We start from the raw sequence: 18,512 nt of genomic DNA on the forward strand, positions 1-18,512 counted from the left end.
CCCCACTTCTTTGAGATGTGGATCTTCTGGTGGCCAGGTAACTTGAAGTTGACCCTGCAGAGGGACTCAATCATGTGCTCCTTGTTCTGCAGCTTCGTGCAGATGGATGTTACTAACCAACCACTGTGTACCCTGGGGCTTTCCAAAGGCACTGCACAAACCTGTCTCCAGTCTAGAATGGAGACAGCATGCCAGTTGCAGGCCAGTCATGAATGTCCACTGGAAAGAACCATCTCCAGGGTTCCTTAGCGCAACCTGCAGAGGCAAAATATACCACCAAGGAGGCTGCTGTTTGCAGCCATTGCACACAGCATCCCCACAGCCCAGGTTTGATATTCCAAAGATGGCCACCATGATAGTCCCTTCCTGCAAGACCTTCCAGAGCCTTGACATTTCTGTCCTCTGTTAAGAGTCTGTGTCTCCTTCCCTTGAACCCGAATGAGCTTTTGTGATTGCCCTGACTTGTAGCTTATGGCTTGTCTGATAGAAGTGATGCTAGGTGACTTCCAGGCTTGGGCATAAAAGGCAGAACAGCTTCTGCTGAGCTCTCTTTCTTGGATGCTGGAAACAGTTCCAGCCACCATGGTGTGAGGAAGCCCAGCCACCGGAAGCTGAGCGTCTAGTGGACAGCACAGCCCAGGCGAGGAGCAGAAGCAGATGCTCCAGACCCAGGGCCGAGCCCCTCACCTGACACTGGGAACAGCAGCGCTGAACCTTCTCCAAGGACCCCAGAGCAAACTGCAGGGCTGTGAGAAGGCTGAATGATTGTTGTCATTTTCAATATTTTGTTTTGGGGTAGTCAGGGGGCTGGATGGCCAAAACAAGTGAAGTAGGCAGTGGGTTAGGATACAGTTAAGGGACAGAATGGGTCAGTCTTTGGGGCCTTTTACACACTAAGGCTAATGCTTTGCCTTTCACTCTAACGGGAAAGCCACCAGGCTGATACACAGATGCTGGTCACTGTCTCTGTCCTCGATGTCATCAAGAAGACAATGTCCAGTGGGTACACGGCTCCTTCCTTTGGACAGAGAGTCTTTCCAAGAGAAGGAGCCTTCCTTTTGCAGGCCATATTTTGCACTCACAGTGACAAACTCACTCAGAGATGGATCTGACCTTCCCATTTCCAGTCACAAAATTGCAATAGTTGCCTCTATGGTAAGCACCAACCCTCTGTGTCACTGAGAGACTTCAACCTCAAAACCCATATAGGTTTTAGCCAACTTAGACCCATAGGTGCCCAAATGGGCTGAGACAAAGAGTGCTTCCCACTGTGGCTTCTGGAGGTTGTTCTCCCTCTGGCTCAATAAGCCTCTCCATCAGCTGACTTTGGGGGACTGCAGCGTGGCCCACCTGGCATGGAGACATTTGCTTCATCATGTGGGAGGGCAGGTAAGTGCAGTGCCAGCAACAGAGTATTTTTCAATGCTGAAAGGCTCAGAAAGAAGAGCACTGAAAGAAACCATCCTTCTTTTAAAAACCTGAAGTACAATTGATTTACAATATTGTGTTAGTTTCATAAAAGAATCCATCCTTGCTGACATCTTCGACAGGTTAATGCACCCATGTGAGGTGCAATATGTGCTGTCTTTGGGGCTGATTTTATAAGCTTGCTCAGTTTGGTAAGTTTGTAAATTTGACCAGCCTCCCCCAAATGGGGCAGGTGAAACCCAGCGATGATGGCAGCCACAATGAGTCTGGAGGCAGTGTGCCTACCACTCCTGAGTCACACAGGGGCTAGGATCCTGGCTGGCCCAGCCTGGGGCAATGCTGAGGATTCTTCATTAAGGTCCAGAATGAGCCAAAATAAACTCTCTTCTACTGAGTTGTTGAGTTTGAGGCAACTGCTAAGAGTGACCAGTTTCCACAAATTACGTTCTGTTCCTGGGCAGATTCAAAGGGAACATTTGGGTAGGTGGATGAGCAACAAGATCCAACAAAAACACCCTTAAGATTAGGCTAGTCAGGAAGAAATAACTTCTGTTCTTGTCATTTTATTTTGTGTTAACCAGTTCACCCAATGGTAGTTTGTGAGATGCTGAATAGTATTCTGGATAAATGTCTTAGAGAGTTGCCTTGAGAACCTTAATATTCTCACCCACACTGGCATGAAGGAAGGTTGTACTGCCACCGAAAGACATGCCAGACACTTAGAAGAATGATGACACACATTTCAGCTTGGGATTTGTTCCCATAGATTCGAGGTCATATCATTTCATCAGAGGGATGTTAAGCCTTTCTTAAGACAACCAGTCAAAGAAAGTGAGAACTAGAGGGTCCCTTCCAGATGTTCTACTCACTTCACAGGTGAGAATCCTGAGTCTCAGAACAGATAAATGCCTTAGTTAAGGTCCTTAGCTGTTTGGAGGTCAATAGCCGTACAGTTTAAGTCTTAGGGTTTGGGTCCTTTAACATTACTGTGGTTGCTGATAGCAGAAGCCAGTTACTCCAACATCATGCAGCATCAGCACCTGATATACAAAAGGCAACACATAATGGCACCCTCCCCACATAAGGCTGTGAGATCGTTGATGGCAGAGTTAGGTTTTGTTTATGCTCAACTCCCCAGTGCCTTCCCACAATAGGGGATCATTTGTAATAGATAAGTGGACAGACATTGGATTCCTGACACACTAAAAATGTTAATTTTTTGTTGTTTCTTATTGCTGGAAAACCAATTTATTAAATATTTATTGACTGCCCATTCTTTCTCATTCATTCAGTAGATGTGGCTGAGCATCTTCTATGTGCTCAGTGAGTGGATACAGGAGTGAGCAAAGCAGATGGAACCCCTGGTCTTGTGGAGTTGACACACCTATGACTGTGTCCAGCAATAGCTGAGCAGCCAAAATGGTCAACCTGCCTTGACACACCAAATTCACAGTCAATCAGATGGGCCAGCTTAGATACTTTAAAAAGCTAGACAGCTGTTCAAGACAGAATGGTGTCAGTGGGTTCAGATAATAAGTTTTATGGCTGTTCAAAGAATAGAAGGATTGATGCAGCCAAAACAGTTTTAGGAGACCCCCCAAGGACAGTTTAGAGTAGTTTCTTGAGAATATGGTAGGATTCAAAAAATAGGGAGAAGAGAAAGCAGATGGCATGCCAAGGAGGTGAAGGAAGAGACAAGAACAACATGAGTGTGATTAATGGGCCAAGGATGATTCTAGTCCAGCCAGATTCTAGATCAGAGAAAGTGAAACTAAGTGCAAAATGTTGGGCCAGATGGTGAAGGCACCAGTCATAGAAAAACCCAAGGAGAAAACAATTTCTTTAATATGCACTTTGAAAACTGGCTGGGGAGTGAATGACAGGTGTTCTGCAGGTATATAATCCACTTCACTGTGTTTCTATCCTGCTTGAAGGTATACAGGAGATTACCCTTCCATTATCTTTCCATCCTCTTCAGAGCAACACCTCTTCAGGTAAGTGAAAAGGGAAAGTGAAGTCGCTCAGTCGTGTCCGACTCTCTGCAACCCCGTGGACTGTAGCCCACCAGGCTCCTCCGCCCATGGGATTCTCCAGGCAAGAATACTGGAGTGGGTTGCCATTTCCTTCTCCAGAGGATCTTCCTGACCCAGGGATCGAACACAGGTCTCCCACATTGCAGGCAGACGTTTTAACCTCTAAGTCACCAGGGAAGCCCTCTTCGGGTAAGAAAACCTGCAAAACTACAGTAATTAGAATGGATTGTCAAAACATAAGAGATCAAATGTCCACTTTCTTAGAACATACCCCAGATGTTCATACTTCATAATTAATACTCCACAGCTAATACTTTAGAAAATAGATTTCAAGTATGTGCTTTCACTTGTCCATCTATTTGTGGATCTACTGTCTGCAATTCGAGTCCAGAGCACAAATATAATAGAAGTGAATTAGACATTTAAAAGTAGAGATAGGTACATATTTTATGTAAATATATGTATACCATAGCTATAGGCCAAACTTCAAATACTATAATGAAGAGGTGTAGAATGAGGTGGGGGTGGGGGGGTGGGGGGGAAATGGACAGATCTGTGATTAAATATCAAACTCTTAAATTAACCACTTTGACAAATCAGTTGTCCTCCCATAAAGTTATGGGTTCCATCTAATTAACAGATCCAGGGCACTCTTGGCCTCCATTATTGGCTTCCTTACAAGGAAGCATACATGGCCCTCGAACCTTCAGGTCTCTCCCTGCTCTGACTCCAGGCCAGCTCTGTGACTTGTGTTGGCCAACAGAATGTGTTAGCGTGAAGCCCTGTTAGTTCTGAGCCTAGAACTTGAGGGATTTGTGTATTTCTGCTCTGTTTCTTGGATCTCTGGCAAGCCACGATCTGAACATACCAGAGGGGGAGAGACCCCATGGAGCAGAGCTCAATTGTCCAGCCTTGGCTCCCTTAGATCAGTCAGCAGCCAGCAGACCCTCAGCCATGTGAGAACCTGGCCAAGATTATCAGAACCACCTCAAGACACAGCTGGCCCCCAGATGCATGAGTAAGCTCAGCCTATATCAGAAATACCATCCAGCTGATCCTCAGACGCAGAAGGTCTAGTAACAAAAGTCTTGTTTTAGTCCATTGAGCTTGAAGTGGACTGTTGAGTAGTAATAACTCTCTGATAAAGACTAGTTCCTGGCTGTACATAAGAGCCTCCCAAGAGTTTTAAAATATACCAATCACTTCTCTTTATGCTGAAATTCTGTTTAATCCACCTAGATATTCTTTTATTTTGTTCTATTTAAGTTTCTCGGGTTTCTAACACGCAGCCAGAGTCAAAACAACTTGGCTAGAAATTTGCTTCCTCTGACTTCTCCAAATATTAAAAATCTACGTGAGTGGTTCTTTCTTGTCGTGGGCCTGGATGATACTAAAGTGTGTTTGCTCTTGCACATGGTATCACTGAGAACAAGGCAAATCTGTCTACCTACATGCAGATGGTCCTCTACATGTCCATCAGTCTGTACAGGCAAGAAAACAGTGATTTTTGTCCAGTATCCAGGACTATCACTTATGGGATGGTTGAGAGAATTCATCCCCCAGAGGCAGCCCCTATCTTCCCTCTGGAAGCTGGTTTAAACAGATATAAACATTTTTGCTATTGTACCTAATATTTAGATCAGGCTGTGAATCTGGCAAAATGAGGTTCAAAGGGAGGGTAACAACTGTAGATCACTGGGGAATATGGGAGGGACTGTTAGACGGTTTTTATGTCCTAATTAAGAATGCATCAGAGAGTTGCTTTGTGACATTATGTGACCAACTGGGAGGAGGGAGCTTGATAGCATTTTATTTGAGTAAGATGGCATCATCGACTCAGTGGACATGAGTTTCTCAGAGCAAACTCTGGGAGATAGTGAAGGACAGGGGACTCAGGTGTGCTGCAGTCCATGGGGTTGCAGAGTCGGACGACACTGAGTGACTGAACAACAACAAGATCCATGTGGCAGATCCCTTGGTGCCTCTCTTCCCTGGGTGGGTGTGCCCTTCCCCAGCTGTGGCACTGCTGGCTGCCAGTGACTCACACCTGCCCCCTTTGGCAGAGAATGGCCTGCACCAGCCAGAAGCCACCTGCCCGGAAATACCTGAGAGGTTGCGCCCGCTCCCTTCTGACCCTGGGGCAACCCACAGCTGGCTAATGACACAGGATCCAGAAGATTCTTCAGGCAGAACAACCCTCGTGGGCCGTTTACTTTCTGGAACTCCCCTGGGGTCAGCTGAGGTTTGGTCTTCATGAAAAGCCTGTATCGATAACTTCTCTTGCCCTATCCTTCCTTTCTCCCATTGTTCTTTCTCCCTCAACAAGTCACCTGTCCCATAATCCTTGTCTCAGCTCAGCTTCTAGGGATCCCAACCAAAGAACATCTTATTGTTGAGTGGCTCAGTCATGTCAGACTCTTTGTGACCCCATGGACTGCAGTACGCCAGGCTTCCTGGCCCTTCACTGTCTCCCTGAGTTTGCTCAAACCCATGTCCATTGTGTCGGTGATGCCATCCAACCATTTCATCCCCTGTCATCCCCTTCTCCTCCTGCCTTGAATCTTTCCCAGCATCAGGGGCTTTCCCAGTGAGTCAACTCTTCGCATCAAGTGGCAAAATATTGGAGCTTCAGCTTCAGCATCAGTCCTTCCAATGAATATTCAGTTTGATTTCCTTTAGGGTTGACTGGTTTGATCTCCTTGTAATCGAAGGGACTCTCAAGAGTCTTCTCCAATGCCACAGTTCAAAAATACATCTGCTTCCCTGAAAAGTCTCTAGCTGCCCATCAGAAGGGCTATCAATATCCATCTAGCCCTTTTCCCTCCCACTGGCTCCAAGTATCTATACTTTAAATATCAGCTTCTCAAGTCACATATCTCACTCTGAACACTAGCTTCTCAAGTCACAGGGATGGTGCTGCATGGCCATTATCTTCAGCACCTTAAAAGGTCTCTTTTTCTACTAACCCTTCTCTGACTTCATGCATCCCAGGAAACCTCCACCTTGAGCAGAACTCTGGTGAAACATCTCTGCCTTATTGTTCCACATTTTTCTAGAAAACACTCAAGGTTAAAATGGAGCTCTATTTCCTCCAGGAAAACTACTCCCCAATTCCAGCCCACATGGATCTCTTTTTCATCTTTTTATTCACTTAAAGTCTGTGCAGGCCATTTCGCTCCTGAAACAACTCTCTATGTACTGGCTTTAAGCGCAAAATATGCCTTCCTCATTTGTTTTATTCATTCGTCTTGTCTTTCCAGCAAAACGGAAGGTCCTCACTTACAGGGAATGTATCTTTCTTATAACTTCATATGCCATAGTACCTTGTTTTGCAGATATATATTAACTGATTAGCTAAAAAATGAAAAATCTACAATTACACTTATGTTCCATAGAGCAAGGTGTGCATCTAACTTTACTACCAGAGCATAGAGAAGGTTAACTACATAGTTGGGAGCTGCCATTTCAGAATATCACATCTTTAAGAATTATGTTCTGTACAATAAGAGCCCAATAGTCGGAAATGCCAAAATGCCAATTTCCTAGTTAATTGTAAGGATAGATACATTTTTTTCCTCCCCTGCAAAAGTTGCCGCTGTTTCACATAATGACTTAAACTGTAGTGGAAATGAGGCTGGACAAATCAATTTTTAGCCCTTAGCAAGTTAAGTTTGTCAATACAGAATGTAAACAGCAATAGAGATTGGTAGTTAACACTATCATTTTAATCTAATATTGTAATAACTCTCCTTTCTCTTTCCCAATTAAATTCAAAATCTTTTTTAATTAAGACGATTTATACCGCTACAGTAAAGGCTATTTTTAGACCATGTACTCTAAGCCTTCATTATGCAAAATGATTTAAAATTTCAATTGAAATTTTGCAAGTAACAAAATATACAAATGGAGCCCACATATCAAATGGGAGCTTTAGATTCTTCCCCCAGTTTTCATGCTATACATTTTAAATCATGGCAATACATTTCAGTGAGCATCTTAACCTTAAACTTAAGTGCATTTATTAGAAATGAAGACATGTTACATGAATGAAAGGGTAAAAATGTAACTGAGTTGTACTCATCTGAAGGTCAGTCTTCCACCTGAAATCTCAGCTATTTGGAAACCAGAAGATACAGTGAGCAGCCCAAAGTCAGTTTACAAAAAGATAGAGATTGAGAGAGAGGAAAGGAGGAAAGCAGGGGAAGGAAGGATAGAGGCAGGGAAGAAGGAAGGGAGGAAAGATAAAATGAAGTAAAAAAAGAGAGGCAGGAAAGAGGGGAAAATAAGTAAAGATGGAATCACTCTGGGTTGTTGAAACAACTGTGATAAAGTACGAATGCTGAAAGTCATGGTTTAACAGCTGGGTCCTCAGTTCACCCTGAGCCTACTGACATATATTGCATAGGGTTGTTCCACCCTTGGTTATCTAATTTACCAGCCTCTGCAGATTAAAATCAGCACTTTGTTAAGGGAAGAGAGCTGCAGGAGGCTAGCTACCTATAAAGTCATAACCATAAGCCAGAGAAAAGAGAAAAACACAGCAGGATACAGAAAGTGCTGTTTGTTATGGCAGTTGTGAATCATCAAGAAAAGACAAGTTTAGTTCTGGATTTTTGTGTTGAAAGGCACAGAAATGAGTAATATGTTTTTTGCAAGACTTTCAACAAACGTTTCAAAAATCTGTCATGCCCTAAAGCTGTGAAAATCTGAAATATTCATGAATGTTTAGAGCTACCTTGAATCTATGGGTCAAGTTTCCAGTTCAGGTACTCTGACCTAGGTTTCTCCTAAACTGAAAAAGTGTTCCCCAAATAGACTTTCTATTAGAACTAAGGAAGTTTACTTGGGGACTTCCGTGGCAGTCCAGTGGTGAAGACTTCACCTTTCAATGCAGGTGGTGCGAGTTTCATCCCTGGTGGGGGAGCCAGGATCCCACATGCCTCAGGACCAAAAAAAAAAACACAAAAACATAAAACAGAAGCAATATTGTAACAAATTCAGTAAAGACTAAAAATAGTCCACATCAGAAAATCTTTTTTTTTAATTTTTTTTTTTTTGCTTGGAAGATAGGATGACTAAAATTATTAAGAGTAACACATTACTCAAGGTGGAAGGGGCAGCAAAAGATACAATATAAGGAAAACTAAGGTCACCAAAAGAAGGAAATAGCAACCTACTCCAGTACTCTTGCCTGGAAAATTTCATGGATGGAGGAGCCTGGTAGGCTACAGCCCATGGGGTTGCAAAGAGTCAGACACAACTGAGGGACTTCACTTTCACTTTTCACTTTTTCAAGGTCACCAAGAAAGATATGGTTGCATCTTCGGTCAGTCAGTGTGGGTGATGTGAGGACCTCAGAAGCAGTTGGGTTGAACTGAGAAAAATAGAAAAAGAAATAGATTCTTACCCCAACTTACCCCAACAACTATCTGTCTAAATTGAATTAGTTTGTCTTAGGTCTCCCTAATCCAAATGATCATAGTCTCTAAAATAATAGAACCCTGCTCTCTATCCATCCATGACCCATCAACTGTGGAAATGCCATGCCACAGGTGGAAAAGAAGGAAACAGAGGCTACAACCTGAACGAAAAGCACTTTTAAAGACACAAAGGCATTGGAGTGCTTGGTAAGGCTGTAGCTAAATGGGGGAGTACAAGCAGGGCAGGTAAGAGTTCCAGGTGTGTGTGCCGTGGCATGGCTATGAGGGTCACTAAGCAGATAGGTTTTGCTGGACTTGGTACCCGATGGAACAGAAGCCAAAGGGTGAGAGATGAGAGCAAGTGGCCACTGAGCCTCCAGCTTGGCTGCCTGGGATAAAAGCACTGTTAGTAGACACAGGAAGGGAAGAAGATCGGGTGGCAGTGCTGAAAGCAGTCTACATAGAAGACTCTGGTAGCTGTATTCAGGAGAACCCTCCAGAAGGGAGTTTGAAAAATCAGTGTCAAGATCGTGGGAAAGGCCTCGAACTGGGTATCATTGCCTAGATGTGATCAACTGAGTTCCAATGCAGGGTGACTTCAAGAATGGTCAACAGACCAGTGGCAGCATCTGGAAGAATATAAAAAATGTAATTTTTCTCTTTTTTATTGAACTATAGTTGATTTTACAGAGTTGTGTTAGTTTTAGGTATATAGCAAAGTAATTCAGTTATATATTCATGTGTAAATATACATACATATATATATATACACACACACATATACACACATACACACACATATATATGTCTCCTTTTTCAGATTACTTTCCATTATGGGTTACAAGATATTGAGTATAGTTCCCTGTGCTTTACAGTAGGTCCTTGCTGTTTACTTATTTTATCTTACATATACTGGTGTAAATATGTTAACCCCAAATTCATAATTCATCTCCCCCCTCCCCAAGAAATGCACTTTCTTAAGCTGTACCTCAGATCCACTGAGTCAGAATCTCTGAGATGTGTTTTAGCAAACTCTGCAGATGATTTTATATGCACTAAAGTTTGAAAAGCACTGGATGAGAAGAGTGGATGAGATCATGGAAGGAGAAAGTATATACATGAAAGGAAAGAAAGTTTGCACACTGGACAATTCCTTTAAGGGGCTGAAAAGCAGGGAAAAAAACAAACAAAAGACCATGCTTCCCCCAATAAAAACACCATAGAAGGACTTTCAAAGGAACATGAGAAAAATTATGGTGCATTTCAATGTGAAAATCAAGAAAAGATAAAATGATGTGTGCACTTATTTTCAGCCCTCTGATAAACTGTTAAACTCTGAATGATGGGACCAGTTAGGGGTATGGTAACATCTAGAGTCAGTGGCTCCTAGAATAATCTATTTATTGTTGACAAATCAAGCCTTTCCTATACTAAATAGGGCTGTGGTCACTTATGGATAAAATACACTCACTGATGGTTTTTATAGCACTACGAATGGTGATACTCTAGCAGAATAGATCTTTCAGCTGCATTTGGCTTTTCTGCCAAGAACATGTGCCTTTAATCCCACGCTCAAATCATTCATCTAAGAAGCTGTAGCGCAGTAAACACAGGAAATTTGCAGTGGGTCCCTGAAGGAAGAAACAAAAGAGCTCACTGATCTTGCTCACCTGTAATTTATCAATTTTATGATTTCTCACACAAATATTGAATTAGAGCATTTTAATAACTTTCTTTGAGCAAACGAATTTCTCTCCAACGTTGACTCATAACAGGCACAGAACAAGTTCTCTGTGGTCCCTGATGCTGAAAGAAAATTACTTCCAGCAATTATAGCTCAGTTAATGATAGCATTTAGCGGATACACCATCATCCGAGCAATGACAAAGCCATACAGAAAGTACTTGTTTCACAGAGCTCTGGGCTAGACTCAGCTCCTAATTCTGGAGTGAAGGTGCCTGGCTTTTGTACAAGTCTGTGGCTGGCATCCTTGAGGCCAACAATTGGCTTCCCTAAACTGATGTGGTTACAGGACATGTTAGTAGGGTGGGCAGCCAAGCCGAGTTTATTTTTACTTCACTACAGACATTTTTCATTTCCATTCAATGGCTGAAGAGGTCTTTGTTCACTGACTGAATCATTTCTAGCAGACCCTGTGCTCACTGGCTTCATGTCATAATTAGACATACTGTGGTTGGTAAAAGCCTCGTTTAAGTAGATAGCATGCTGATGCTAATAATGTACACAAAAAAAGAGAGAGATACTAATAGACAAATTCAAATTCAACACTCACTGTGTGACCTTGGCTAAGTCATTTATCTAAAGAAGCCTCAGTTTCTTGATCTGAAAAATGGGAATAAAAATTCCATTTCCAAACAAGAGGGTTTTACGGATTAAATGAGATGTTGTATATATAATGTTTAGTATTCAATAAAGGATAGACTCGTATTATCTAGTACAGAGTCCATATGTTACTATGCAAATGGCATAATTGGAAATATGGCCCTGGATTTTGTCTCTTCCACTTATGGGTCAGGATTTCTTGGTTAAGTTTCTTGACTTTCTGGTTTCCCTTCTATTCACTGGCAAAATGAAGGGGATGAGTTGTAATATTTTTAAATTCTTTATATCTCACAAATTTTATACACCCAGGCCCTGGTGGATCAGATTGTAAAGAATCTGCCTGCAAAGCAAGAGACCAGGGTTCAACCCCTGGGTTGGAAAGATCCCCTGGAGAAGGAAATGGCAGCCCACTCCAGTATTCTTGCCTGGAAAATCCCATGGATGGAGAAGCCTGGAGGGTGACAGTCCATGGGGTCGCAAAGAGTCGGACACGACAGAGACTAACACTTTCACTTTCAGGCACCTTTACCAATTACCCTGAGACATTCCTACATTCAAAATTAATAATAAAATGGGCTCTAATGTACAAATCACATACAAGAGATTTTATAGATACGCCTCCATTTCTCCGAATTTCCAAAGTAAGCTATTTGAGCGAAATAATACATTCAAACAGAAAAATGACAAATTAAAAATTTCACAAAATGTAACCATGCTATCACCATCCAAATCAAGAACTAGAACTTGACCTGTACCCCAGAGCCTCAGACCACTATATTCTGTGGAAGAATAGCTATGAACTACATACAAGGAACAGTATGTAGCCTAACAGAGGTTAGGCTTCTAATGAAAACAATAACAATGCCAACCACCATCAAAATTAAGTTTAAAAAAGAGCCAGGTGGATATATAAAGCATTTGGGATGAGAATAATTAAAACCTGAATCAAGATAAGTAATCTCAACATTAAAATCTAACACTAACTTCTAGCATCTTAATTATGGCCATACAAACTGGGTCAGTGGAAAAAATCCAAATGTAATATACTATTCAGAAGAAGCCAGATTTCTTTAGATGATCATTCCCAGCCCTGGTTTCTGAGGTCTCTCCCCTGAGCCTTCTGGGGCTCTAGCCAACTGCTTGAATTTTTACAGTTTGCTTCTCAGATTTTCAGTGCTTTTCCCTGGCTGTTGGTGGAGAGAGTTTCAATACAGGCAGACCTGTGTACATTTGGAAATGGCAGTCAGCATGCTTAAATGTAGCTTCCCTCTGGCCACACCATTAAATATACCTATCTGCTGAGTTCCAGAGAATAATTCTCTATGCATGCACACTTTTCCATCTAGCATATACTAGCTTTAAACATCAATAGGCTCCATTAAAGTCACAATAATATTCTCCCAAGCTTGACATCTAAAGCCATGTATAAGAGAAATTATTTCATAGGAAGTGCAAACTCGCTTGCTTTTTACTTTTGCTTTAGCTTAAATATTTTTTTTTAAAGAGAGAGAAACTTTTAGATGTTATTGACAATTTGAAAAAGATTATGGGTTCTCTGAGAATTGTCATTTCTTTGAATTTTGGACAGAAAAGATGAAATACTTTGGATTTTATTTATTGTGCTCAATCACATTGGTCCCGCTGCCAGAGCTATAATAACTCAGGGAACTCAGAACAGAGGAAGAGAGGAAGGAAGAGGAGAAAGGGGAGTGACAGGAGGAAGAATTCAAATAGGGATGTTCGCAGGGGCCAGCGCAGGGCTTCATGGGCCCAGGGAGTGCTCTGGCGCCATCATTTGAATTATTATCCAATATATTTTCATTCCCAGTGACTCTCACACCCCCTCCTGCCAACTTCCCTCCCACTGATGCTGAGGCTTTCATTGCTTGGGGTGGAGCAGAGTCCAGGGAAGAATAAAGAACTCAATCCTCAGGTTCAGATGCCAAAGTTGGCTCAGAAAGCCCATTTCAGAAAGAAAAAAAGATTAGTTATTAAAACCAAAGCTTTCATTTGCAAACCCACAGAAGTTATGTGTGTGTGTGTGTGTGTGTATAAGCTTGGCAGGCTCAAGGAGAAAAAGGAGTATTTTTACTTTTGTTTGTTTTGCTAAGCAAAAGCTAGGAGGATTCAGAATCGGGTGTGAGTGACTTGGGGCATTTCCTGGACAAAGGAGCCTTCCTGGGCTGGGGGCGGGTGGAGGACCCAGAGGCAGCCTGTCGGCAGAGGAGAGGTGCCTGGGTTCCCATTTGCCTAGGATGAGGCTTTCCTAGGGGGCCCCACAATTTGTAGGGCAGCCTCAGGGATGACAGGCAAGCCCTGTTCAGGCAGAAAGATCAAGAGTTCCCACCTCAATCTACGTCCACTCCCCCTATATATGGCACAAGGAGGTCCAGAAAGTTCTGAGAGTGGAATAGGACCCCAGCCCCCAACGAAGCGCACAAGGCAGACGCTTCCCCGGAAGAAGTGCCCAGGACGGACAGGAGCAGTGGCCCCAGGGCCGGGGCTGTGGGGCGGAGGTGGGGACAGACGGTGGGCACTCGAGGAGAAGCACGGACTGCATCCCTTCTTCTCATTCCGGATGCGCAGCCGCCTCGAAACGAAGAGAGGAAGGAGCCCTGTAGAGGCAGGCAACAGTCTTGCTGAGAAAGGAGTGCCCTCAAGAGTCGGAATCACCTTCCTATTGGCCTCACCGATGTTACATGTGAACCCTGAGGGCCAGAGTCATCTTAGACGCGGGTGAGGGCGCGCTGGGGAGCGAGCTGACTTCAATTACAGATAAAAGGTTGTTCTTACGCGTTTCTGCCCCCAGTGTGTCCACCTCACAGGAACTTCAGGAACCTCTTCCGTTCCAGGGGAGACTGTTGCCTCTTCGTATCTCTGCCTTCCTGGCACAGGCTCCCCTGTGAGGTAAGAAGGTTCCATGTTGGTAACTAAGCAGTGGGTAGGCTAATCCGCCCTTCAGGAGGGGGCAGGGGGCTGTCCCGACATCAACAGGAGAGCATCCTCACAGCCTGGAAACCAGCAGGCCTGTCACCCACCGCCCTCCTGCCGACAGCTAAAGATGTTGAGGAAGGCCCGCTGGTGACGCACCTGCACCCCAGTATCCTGTAGTGTCTCCCTGAATTCTACTCTCCACTGCACCTCTGGAGGCTGAATGGGGAAGAAATGACGTCTCCCTCCGCCTGGTTGGTCCACCCTTGCACCTTTTCTCAGCAAAGCTTGAGCCCAGGGAAATGACGTAGGAGAAGTTTTGCTCTGAAGCCACCTCTACAGTCTGTGGAGAAGCTCCCAGTCAAGTGTTCTTTGGCTAGCTTTTCAAAGAGTCCTTCCCAAAGTGTAGCCAAGACCAACAGCATCACGTAGAAGCTGGTTAGGATGCAAATTTTTGAGGCCCCACCTACTGACGAGAAAACTCTGGGGTAGGAATCTGTTTGAACAACTGCCCACTCCCACACCCAGCCTATGCAAGTTAACTCTGAAATGCACTGTCTTCAGAGACTTAAGTGGTCCCTTTGTGTTGAACTACACTAAAGAGTGAAGGTACTTCCTGATACAAACCTGAAGGTCCTCTGGAGTGCCAGCCTCGAACAGTATCTCAGGAAGCCATCATCAGTCCTCCAGCAGGAATATCAGTTCATTAACAGAAATTGAACTTCTGAAAGTGAAAGAGGAGAGTGAAAACATTGGCTTAAAACTCAACATTCAGAAAACGAAGATGGCATCTGGTCCCATCACTTCATGGCAAACAGATGGGGAAACAGTGGAAACAGTGACAGACTTCATTTTGGGGGGCTCCAAAATCACTGCAGATGGTGACTGCAGCCATGAAATTAAAAGACACTTGCTCTTTGGAAGAAACGTTATGACCAACCTAGACAGCATATTAAAAAGCAGAGACATTATTTTGCCAACAAAGGTCCGTCTAGTCAAAGTGATGGTTTTACCAGTAGTCATGTATGGATGTAAGAGTTGGACTATAAAGAAAGCTGAGTGCCGAAGAATTAATGCTTTTGAACTGTGGTGTTGGAGAAGACTCCTTGGACAGCAAGGAGATCCAATCAGTTCATCCTAAAGGAAATCAGTCCTGAATATTCATTGGAAGGACTGATGGTGACGCTGAAACTCCAATCCTTTGGCCACCTGATGCGAATAATTGACTCATTTGATAAGACCCTGATCCTGGGAAAGATTGAAGATGGGAGGAGAAAGGGACGACAGAGGATGAGATGGTTGGATGGCATCACTGACTCAATGGACATGAGTTTGAGTAAGCTCCAGGAGTTGGTGATGGACAGGAAGCCTGGAGTACTGCAGTACATGGGGTCGCAAAGAGTCAGACACGACTGAGTGACTGAACTGAACCATGCTTGTAACTCTAAATTCTCTGTGTATGGCCCCAAACCTCACTGCTATGGCTTTATAATATGAAGACATAAAGGAGGCAAAATTTGTGAGCCATTTCGATGCAGCCCACTGCCTAATTGTTTAATTCAAATAAGAGGTAACCTACCAGGGCTCAGGAACATTATCCAGCTGCCCCTGCTTTATTGCAAAAAATATTCCTGTCCACAAGGTAATCTTATCTTGAAGTTCCTCTTGTTTCTTGGGCCAGCTGTGGCCCGGACTAAATATTAGAATAACTTGAGAATCTATTGCAAAAGAACTAGTATGCCAAAAGATCCTTATTTAACTCATCTGGGGTGAGTCCTGGGGTCAGTATTTTTCTAAATTTTCCCAGTGATTCTAATATGTAGCTTGAGCTGCACCTAGGGTCTTGGCTAAACCAACAGACCCAGAAATGTCAAGTCTCCCTGGTTGAAACTTGGTGGATTGTTTAAAGGTATAAAGGAGGAGGAAAGGCAGATGGATGTGTCAGGCACATTACAAATATTAGCTCATTGGACTTTACAAATAACACTGAGAAGGTGTTGTCAGTAGACTCTTAACCAATGATGGAAACTAAGCAAGTGTGGAGCCAGGATTTAAAAGTCTTAGTTGAAAACCTGTAACTTATTTGCTAAATGCAGAAACTAAGTGATACAAATGAATATATATATATATATACACATACACATACACACACACACATGCAGCGGAATATCGTGAGCTAAATCAAGATGTTTAGCTTGAGATATCACAGTACACAGATTCCATATTGGTTCATACTGTAATCAACACACAAAATACCAGACTGAAGGGGATTCCTGGGGCTCTTCTTACCAGCTTTACAAGATGTACATTTTCTCTCCAAACTGTCTTCTCAGGTGTTGCTCTGGGGGGTGCCTAACCAGTGATGTACGTATAGACTTGCAGTACCACTTGTAGGCTTGCAGTACCACTGTATAGCAATCTTGTTGTGAAACAAAACTTGAGTGGTAGGGTAGAGCATTTCTCTACGCAGCTGGGTGATGTGACACCCATGTCAACTTCTTCAACCCTGGGTGTCTCCCTGGGACAATGAAAAGGCAGTATTGTTCTCAGAAAAAACATACACTCTCCCTCAAACCTGCTTGGTGTCCCACACCAACTCCTCTACTTATTATAGGACTCTGGACAGACACTTAACCTCCCCATACCTCAGATAAAGTGAAAGTGTTAGTTGTTCAGTTGTGTCCGACTCTGTGGCCCCATGGACTGTAGTTCACCAGGTTCCTCTGTCCATAGAATTCTCCAGGCAAGGATGCTGGGGTAAGTGGTCATTTCCTTTTCCTGGGGTCTTCCCAACTCAGGGATTGAACCAGGGTCTCCTTCATTGCATCCAGATTCTTTACCATCTGAGCCACCAGGGAAGTTCCACGGCTCAGATAACCAATCTGTAAGATGGAGGAAAGCACCTTGAGATGCCACCTCCTTGCCTGGCTGTTGTCAAGACTGTAATGATGTACATGAAGCATGGAACACAATGCTGATGGTATAACTTATTATTGTTTCATGACTTAAAACGGCCTTCTGCCCTCTTCCTCCTTTACTAACATTGAAACCTACATCCATCAACATGGACACTTCCTGATAACCCCTCTTCCATGCAAAGCTCCAGGAGCCATGGTTCCACTAGTATACCATGGAACATGTCACTGAAACAGCCCAATAAACTGAAGTGAGCAAAGTTGTCACAGAGCTGCCTTAGTCACTTTGAATAGGAGCTCCCCGAGGACAGGGACTATCTTGGCACCCATTAAATTCTCAGCATCTAGCCCAATGTCTGCTCAAAAAAGATTCTCAATGAATATTTGTACAACCAATGAACAAAGCATAAATATTCAGGCATGGCCAATCTAGAATGGTTGGTGTTTTCCTCAAACCCCCAAAATCTCACAATTGGGTCTCTGGCTGGAATAGAGGTATCACTGCTCTTCATTTTCTCTGCAGCTCCTTATCCCTCCTGGACTCATCAATTTGGACCCCTGTATGGATGTTTCCTACTCATAACTAAGATAAGGCAAACTCCCAGATCCTATAACCCACCATGTTCAGTTCAGTCTCTCAGTCATGTCTGAATCTTTGCCACCCCATGGACTGCAGCATGCCAGGCTTCCCTGTCCATCACCAACCCCCAGAGCTTGCTCAAACTCAGGGCCATTGAGTCAGTGATGACATCCACACCTCTCATCCTCTGTTGTCCCCTTCTCCTCCTGCCTTCAATCTTTACCAACATCAGGGTCTTTTCCAATGAGTCAGGTCTTCACATCAGATGGTCAAAGTATTGGAGCTTCAACTTCAATATCAGTTCTTCCAATAAATATTCAGGACTAATCTTCTTTAGGACTGACTGGTTTGATCTCCTTGCAGTCCAAGGGACTCTCAAGAGTCTTCTGCAACACCACAGTTCAAAAGCATCAATTCTTCAGCCCTCAGCTCTTTATGGTCCAACTCTCACATTCATACATGGACTAGATGGACCTTTGTCAGTAAAGTAATGTCTCTATGTTTTTAATATGCTGTCTAGGTTTGTTATAAATTTTCTTCCAAGGAACAAATGTCTTTTAATTTCATGGCTGCAGTCACCATCTGCAGTGATTTTGGAGCCCAAGAAAATAAAGTCTCTCACTGTTTCTATTTTTTCCCCATCATTTGCCATGAAGTCATGGGACTAGATGCCATGATCTTCGTGTTTTGAATGTTGAGTTTTAAGCCAACTCTTTCACCCTCCTCTTTAACTTTCATGAAGAGGCTCTTTAGTTCCTTCTCGCTTTCTGCCATAAGTGTGGTGTCATCTATGTATCTGAGGTTATTGATATTTCTCCTGGCAATCTTGATTCCAGCTTGTACTTCATACAGTCTGGCGTTT

General features: G+C 43.4%; 1 pseudogene; it reads right to left on the bottom strand.

Annotated features, from left to right (window-relative positions):
• Positions 1 to 227: 227 nt before the first annotated feature.
• On the bottom strand, positions 228 to 372 carry LOC138990617 (small nucleolar RNA SNORA70; annotated as a pseudogene).
• Between the last annotated feature and the right edge of the window lie 18,140 nt (positions 373 to 18,512).

The sequence above is a fragment of the Bos mutus genome, chromosome 13 (assembly GCF_027580195.1).
Source record: "Bos mutus isolate GX-2022 chromosome 13, NWIPB_WYAK_1.1, whole genome shotgun sequence".
Classification (NCBI taxonomy): Eukaryota; Metazoa; Chordata; class Mammalia; order Artiodactyla; family Bovidae; genus Bos; species Bos mutus.